Source organism: Salvia hispanica, chromosome 6 (genome assembly GCF_023119035.1).
Source record: "Salvia hispanica cultivar TCC Black 2014 chromosome 6, UniMelb_Shisp_WGS_1.0, whole genome shotgun sequence".
Lineage (NCBI taxonomy): Eukaryota > Viridiplantae > Streptophyta > Magnoliopsida > Lamiales > Lamiaceae > Salvia > Salvia hispanica.
The window spans coordinates 38,063,220-38,071,294 of NC_062970.1; the positions used below are offsets into that span (position 1 = coordinate 38,063,220).

The 8,075-nt window shown below is 35.4% G+C and overlaps 1 pseudogene; it reads right to left on the reverse strand.

Annotated features, from left to right (window-relative positions):
- Positions 1-3,833: 3,833 nt before the first annotated feature.
- LOC125195279 lies at positions 3,834-7,090 on the reverse strand (annotated as a pseudogene).
- Positions 7,091-8,075: the final 985 nt, after the last annotated feature.

Genomic DNA, 8,075 nt, shown 5'->3' on the forward strand with positions numbered 1-8,075 from the left:
ATATGATGAAGGCTTTTTTTGTTTTTATTTTTTTGCCATTAACATACTATAAATAACTTTTTTGACTTCAGAACTTGTCTGTCTGTCAATATAGTATTTTTTTTGCTGTTTTTATTTCTTTCTAATAAATCTAAAATATATTTTCTCAAAAATTTTCTTGTTAAAAATATATTGTAACATGCCTAATAGGTGTACACATAGTGCACCACTGGAGGTAGGAAACAAACCATAGAAGCATGCAGTTGCCACTTATCAAAATATTCTTCGTAAAATTAAAACATAGGGGCATCCACAGTGGGACGCCCTAAGCGATGCCCTATGCACCGCCACGTCAGCATTTTATCCTCCTCCCATTCTACCTGCAGTGGGGCGGACTATAGCCCGCCCTAAGCGACGTCCTAAGCATTTTAGATCTATTATTTGAATATTTAAATACTTCAAAATTTGGAAAAACAACTTCATTTCATTAAAATTCAAACATTACAATACGAAATAAAAAAACTACAATTTCTCTACGGCGGCGGTTGCGGTTCCAAACTTCTTCAATCATGTCGGTCATGAGCTGAGTATGGTCTTGTTGGTTGCGCATTGAGGTCTGTCGCTGTAGAACCGCACCGAAGCCCATCGGTAATCCTCGAGTGACAGGCGAGATCATCGTGCTGGAGCTAGATCCGGCTTCATCATCCACGTGACATGTCCACGTTCTTGTTCGACTATCATATTATGCATGATGATGCACGCATACATGACGTCGGCGATGACTTCCTTGTACCAGAAACGCGCTGGACCTTTCACGATTGCCCACCGCAATTGGAGCACCCAAAAGCCCGCTCTACATCCTCTCCTCTCACCAATTGGGCAGCTGATCGTCTTTAAAGAAACAGGCCACCTTGGGTATATGTCATCGGCCAAGTGGTACCCCATATGATGTGAGCGGCCGTTGGCAGTGAACTGGATGGCCGGACCGCGACCCCTGCACTGATCGGCGAATAGGGTGGACGAGTTGAGGACGTTGATGTCGTTGTTCGACCCGGCTACACCAAAGTAGGCATGCCGGATCCAGAGGCGGTGGTCAGCGACGGCTTCTAGGATCATCGTCGGCCGTCGGGTGGCTGCCCTTGTACCCGCTAGTAAATTGGCCTCTCCACGCCGTCGGGCAGTTCTTCCACTGCCAGTGCATACAGTCGATGCTCCCTAGCATCCCAGGGAAGTCGTGCACCGTCTCGTGCATCCGCATCAGGCTCTGGCAATCATCAGCAGTCGGGCGTCGCAAATATGTGTCGCCAAAAGCCTCCACAACTAACTTACAAAATTTCTTGAGACATTCGCGGCCAGTTGTATCCCCGACATGAAGGTATTCGTTGAACATATTCGTTGTTGTGTCGTAGGCCAACTGGCGGATCGCAACCGTGCACTTCTGCAACGGCGTAAGTCCGGGTCTGCCGATCCCGTCTTCCCGATACTAGCGGATCGCAACCGTGCACTTCGCAACGCCGTAAGTCCGGGTCTGTCGATCCTGCACTTCTGCAAAATAATCTGTGAACAGACGTTCGTGCGCTACGTCGTGCTCGCGGGGACATACGTCCGACGTCGTATCGGGCGAGGGACCCGCGCCACCACCGCTGCCGCCGCCTGCTCCCGCTGCATTTGTGCCAAGCATTTCGCCTTGGCTTCATTAACGGCATCGAACAAGGCTCGAGTCAAGGTCCGTCTGCAGCCATCCAATGTACTCAAATCGTAGTCGTCGGGATTCATTTTTGAGACGATGAGAGAGAATAATTGAAGAGAGATTGGAGAGATGTGAAATTGGAGTGTGTGAAATGGTAGAGGATTATAGTGTTTAAATAAGAGAAAATTTTGGAGCATCGTCCGACCCATCGTCCGCGTCGTCCAGAGTGGCGGACGATGCGACAGACGAAGGGGTATCTTTCGCGCATCGTCCGCGGACGATGGTTAACCCATCGTCCGCGATGCTGCAGTGGCGGATGATGCGACGGACGATGCATCGTCCGTCGCATCGTCCGCACCATTGCGGATGTCCTAAAAATCTGGTTATGATGACTCCTATTGTGAACCTATAAATCTCATTACATGATAGTATAATACACTACAAAATACTTATATTTTAAGAACACAAAAACAGAGATACACAATTATTTTAGTTGGAAAATTTTAAAAAATAACAATAATTTAGATGCAAAAGAAACCATCCCTAAATTAAAGACAGATGAATTAAATCTTTTATTTTTTTTAGGACACTTCCATTTGCGTCCTTTAATTTTAATTGGAACAACAACAATAAAGACGATTTTGAAACTTAAATGTTTTTAATATGTTAGAAACACAAATCAGCGTCTTTATATATATGCATTAAAAAATATCCTTAATGATTTTTTTTATTGTAGTTTTTATTGCAGTGATACTAAGTATATGTTCTTGATTCATTAAATACATACCATAGTTACAGCTAGCTAGTTCACAAAAAATCTACCACGTGTCAAATCAAGATTGCCTCATTTCCAAAATTTAATATTTTTTGCTTCCACCAACGATTCATCCACCACCAAAATTCAATTGCAATTTACTAGTAAAAAAATTACGATATCCTATTTTTAACCGCCCTAAATTAGGCTTTGGGAAAAACACGAATAAAATAGTTATCCTATTTCCGGGCGTTGGGCCTATATATGGGCTTAAATGGTTAATGGATCATATTAGAAACCCACAACAACACCACACACCTTTTTCCATTTGTGTTCGAAAAAAGTTCAAAAGGTTAAAAAGGAATTTATACGAGATTATATACTACTCCCTCCGTTCCCAAAGAGCTAGTGTGAACAATGGATTTGGCATAAATTTTAATAAATAAAAAAAAAAGTAAGAGAAAAAGATAAAGGATAATGGAAATAATGTTAGTGGAGAGTGGGGTCTATATTATTGTAATGATATAAGTTGTAAATGATATGTAGAGATAAGACGTTGTTTGAATTTTTCAAAATTAGAAAGTTCATACTTTTCAAGGACGGATGAAAAAAGAAATTGTTCATACTCTTTGAGTACGGAGGACGTACTACGGTATCGTTCGATTTTCATAGCTCATTATCATAGAATTATCCATTTAGTATTAAATTGTGAGATTTAATCCCATTAATAAAAAATAATACTGATGAAATATAATCTTATAAAACGAACATATCATAAGTTTAGAGATTCACAAATTTTATTTTTTTAGAGAGTACAAAGTTCAAATGAGATAGTTTATGGACTAATTAAATATGCAATCCACTCATATAAGTATAACTGGTTGGTGCATGTGAAATATTTGAAGTCGGATTAGTCACCCATTTATTTAAATACTTCAAGATAATCTTTTATAACTAGTTAAATTATAACTTATATAAAATTGGTAAAGTAAGAAAGAGATAAAAACAAAAGTGTATTAGTGGAAACACGTACACACATATTGCACGCACACAACGCACACTATATATGTGCACACAACAAACACAAACACAAACACAACATTACACATGCAACACATGCCAAAGTTTTAAAGTTTGATTGAAAGTTACTCACTGACCTGTGACAGTCACCAATTTATTGGGTCCAATTATTGATTCGTTACGAAAAACTTAAGTTCGAAAAACTATTGACTAGTCCTAATAATTAGAAAAATCGAAATGAAATGATAAACTTTAATCAAGAAACACAATCACATTAACACACAAGACAATTAAACAGTACAAGAGTGTGAAAGTATTGCACTAAGGCAACACGAGATACGACTTTTTCTTTATTGGAAATTCAAAAAAAGCAAGCTAATTAACATTAGCTCACACCAAGCTTTGGCTGAATATCTTGATGAACTGAACGACCACCTCCACCGCATTGGTGGAGGCGAGCGGAGTGAACATGTCGGCCTCGTTGGACTCTTCCGTGCCGCCTCCAGCAAGGTCGGAAATCGCCCGAAAAGTAATAAAAGGGATCCTCTGCTGGTGGCAGACCAACGCCACGGCGGCGCTCTCCATCTCAACCGGACTCGCCTCAAATCTGTCGTATATGAAGCCTCTATATGCTGCATTGTCCACGTAGACGCTGGCGCTTGTACCTCGCGCTACTCGGGCGATTTTCGGAGGGTAAGTTAGGCATAATGTTGCATTTAGACACTTCTCTAATGTCACCTCCTGCAAATTATATCATCATACACTAACATTTTTGTTTTTTAATAAATTGATTGATTAATTATTTTGTGGTGTGAAAGGACCTCTAATTTTTTGGCGAGATTGAAATAATGAGGATCTACAGGGACCCAAAAAATGTGTTGTCTTTCCTCAGGGGTGCCATCGATGGGGAAAACTTCCTCAGGTTGATACCACACATTGTTCAAGAAATTATCAGTGGGCTTTTGGAGTAATTTGCAAATTTGATGTAACCAATATCTCTTGTGTAGTCACCACTAGCTTCAAGTGATAGGGGATTTTCTGGTCCATCTCCGTACCTCTGCAAATGTTGTTACACAATCAATAAAAATTTAAGAAATGGAGAAAAAAATGGATAATTTAAGAAAGAGAAAGAGAAAAATATAGCGAAATTAGTGCCTATGAATTTTGGGGGTCTATTTCCTAAAATTAAAATTTTCTATTTTTATGAAACAGAAATATATACTAATTGATATGGTCAAATAATAATGTGATATGGTCAAATAATACTCCATCACCTCCTTATTAATCGTCGTATTATTTCACATTTTTGTCCGGTCCCATTAATTGTCATATTTTACTTTTGATAGTTTTGCCAAGTAATTATCATATTTCATTAACTCATAATTGTTATTATTATTATTATTATAAAATTAAATAGTATATAAAGGTATGATTCATATTTTATTAATTGTTTTTTAATTTTTTTAATAAAATCAAACAAATTCTTAAAATTTGCGCTAGTCAAAGCATGAGACAAGCAATGGAGATAAAAGGAGTATTTGTATAAAAATATGTCTCCATCTTTATATTGAGAGCTACAATTAAAATACCCTTTTATAGTATCTTGTGACCATCAATTACCAACTGTCTCCGTCACGAAATATACTAATATTTTTTTTTATGTTGGGTCGTTTACCAAAATTAATCTATGTTTGTTTATAATGAATGATGCGCGTCTCATTTTCTATTAACAACACTTCAACCATTTTTTATATATCTATTATCTTATTTTACCAACATATATTTAAACTCGCGACGTCCACAACCAAGACTAATTTTTCTGGACGAAGGTAGTACCACTCAAATTCTTATAATTTTTTAAAAGAATAATACTCAGAGAATAAAATAGAGAATTGTTTCTATAGTTAGTATTCCCGTTAGTACCTGCCAATTCCAGAGACCTGAATGAGACCAATAACGAGGAATGGCAACATCTCCAATGTGTAGAGATGGATCTGCATTTCCAGCTATTCCATGATGTATAACTCCTTTCAGGTTGAACAATGTCACTAGCAGTTGTGTTGTGATGCCTGAATTTATCTAATTACATGCACAAATATTAAGACCCTAATATTAATATCAACTAGCTAGGGTTTTAATTAATTATTTTATTGTACAAGCATAAAAACGTGGTATCATCATATGTGGATCTAGTGATTAATTTGAAATGCCAATGTAAAATAAAACAAGTTTGCTGATTTGTTAATTATACCTAAATTGTCAAAAGTTGCTTGGATAATATAGTTGAGGTACATATATAGGTGGAGTGAAAACTTATGGCAATAAATAATAGTCCAACATGAAACCCCGCCAATTTGAAGATTATCTATTTAGACTCATTACATAGGGAGTCATGTAGTACTTCCTCTCTCCCAATTAAGTTGAGACATAGTAATTTTTTAGCACAGAGATTAAGAAATTGTATTGAAAATAGTTGGAGACATAATTTTTGAGCACAGAAATTAAGAAATTGTATTGAAAAGTAGGAGGGAAAAATAAAGCAGGAAAAATAATGAGAGAGTAAGGTAGATAATGAAATAAAGTAAGAGCGATTAGTTGTTTTATTTTTTGTCAAAAAGGAAAATGACTCAACTTAGCTGGAACATCCTAAAAAAGAAGCTACTCAACTTAGTTGCAACGGAGGGAGTAGTACTTCAAGTTGGTTTGTAGATTGGCTAAAAACCTTCAACTCTTAGTTCGAATCCTACTAGTGCAATATTTTGTTATTTCTGTTTTGTCTTGTTGATTTTCTTTGTATTTTCATTTTTCTTGTTCGAACTGCGTTCGCCACTGCTGGTAATACTAGTACTCCCTCCATCTCATTAAGTGTGACATATTTATTCCAGACACAAGTTTTTAGGTAGCGGTGTTTAGTGGTTAAATAAAAAGATAATAAAGTAGAAATTTAAAAAAAAAGCAGGAGAGAAGATATAGTATAAAGTAAGAGAAAGATAGAGTATTGTTTTTTTGCAATAAAAGGAAATACTTTTTTTATAATAAGACGACCTAAAAAGGAATATACCTTACTTATAGTTAGACGGAGAGAATACCAGATAAGATGGTTTTAACATTATATTAATAGTTTAGTATATTTGAAAATTATAGGAAAAATCCATGAAAATAAAGAAGAAGTGTGCATATGTATATTTATATACCATAGACAATCCAGTCATAACCAGAATGGCCTTTTCTCCAGCAACAGTTCCAAACCTGAATCTATTTCCTGTAAAAAATCATACGCTTAGTACTCATTTCATCCTCAAAAAATTGATTAATTTTTACCATTTTAAGCCGTCCTTCAAAATTAAATAAAGTCTAAATATAAAAAGGTTTTAAGTAATTATATATCATTAATAATATGGAATCCACAATCCACTAACACTACTTTCACACTTACCTGAGACGTCGATTGTGAGATTAGAGGGTTTATAGCTAGGATGTTGAAGAAGAGGGTTTAGCTCAAATTGATTTGGAATCACCAATCCCAAATAAGGCCCATCTCTATTAGCCTTATTAATTTGTCTGAGTGTTTTTGTAGGAATTGCAGCTTCGCTTATTACCAGCAACAAATTCAAACCAACTAACAACAAAACCCTAAAAACACCCATCTTTATGAGAGAGAGAGAGACAGAGGTAAGAATGAGTGATGTTAGAGGGAGAAGGTAGCAGACTTTAAAGAGCACGATTTTCAATTACCATAAAAAAATGATAATGATAATAGTATGAAATACTCCCCCCCGTCCGCCGTTTAAAGTCTCATTTTGATTGATCAGCACATGTTTAAAAGAATATTGTTTGATTTTGTGAAGAAAAATAAGAAAATGAGTTAATAAAAAGTGAATAATCAACTTTTATATATAATTTTATAATATATAGAACGTGAGTGAAATTAGTTAGATAAATGGTGAGTCTCATACATAGACTTTTGACCTGAAAAAAGCAATTAAATCGTTAAAATATTAAAAATAGTAGTATGAGATTTATTTTATGGACTCAAATGGAGAAAAGTCAATATTGTCTTACCAAAGTTGGAGCCAACTAGGCAACTAAGATGTACTTGGATCCTTTAAGTACATACGGTGGGGTTTAAAACACAATCATGATGCCCTTGAATAGTCAAAAAATTAGAGTATAGAGACTAAGAAATAAAAATTAGAAATAACGTGGAAAGAATAGTCAAAAAATTAGAGTATAGAGACTAAGAAATAAAAATTAGAAATAACGTGGAAAAAATAAAGAGGGAGTAAAATTAGTGATTGAATAAAGTAAAAGTAATTGAATATTTTATTTTTTTATTAAAAAAAATGACTCAATTTAATTATATATCCCCAAAAAAAATAACTACTCAACTTATATGGGACAGAGGTAATATTACATCGAACGACATGCAAAAGTGTTTGATATGATCATGGGCTATTTCTCTATATTCATCTATGTTTTTCTGTTTATGTTCATACTAATTCTTAATTGCTTTTGTAGGTTGATTTTATCATAATATGAGGTAACTTTTTGTTAAATTTTTTCATTTTAAGGTTTTTTAATGATATAATAATAGTGTAATTAAAAAAAATAAAAGATACTCCATAAAAGATC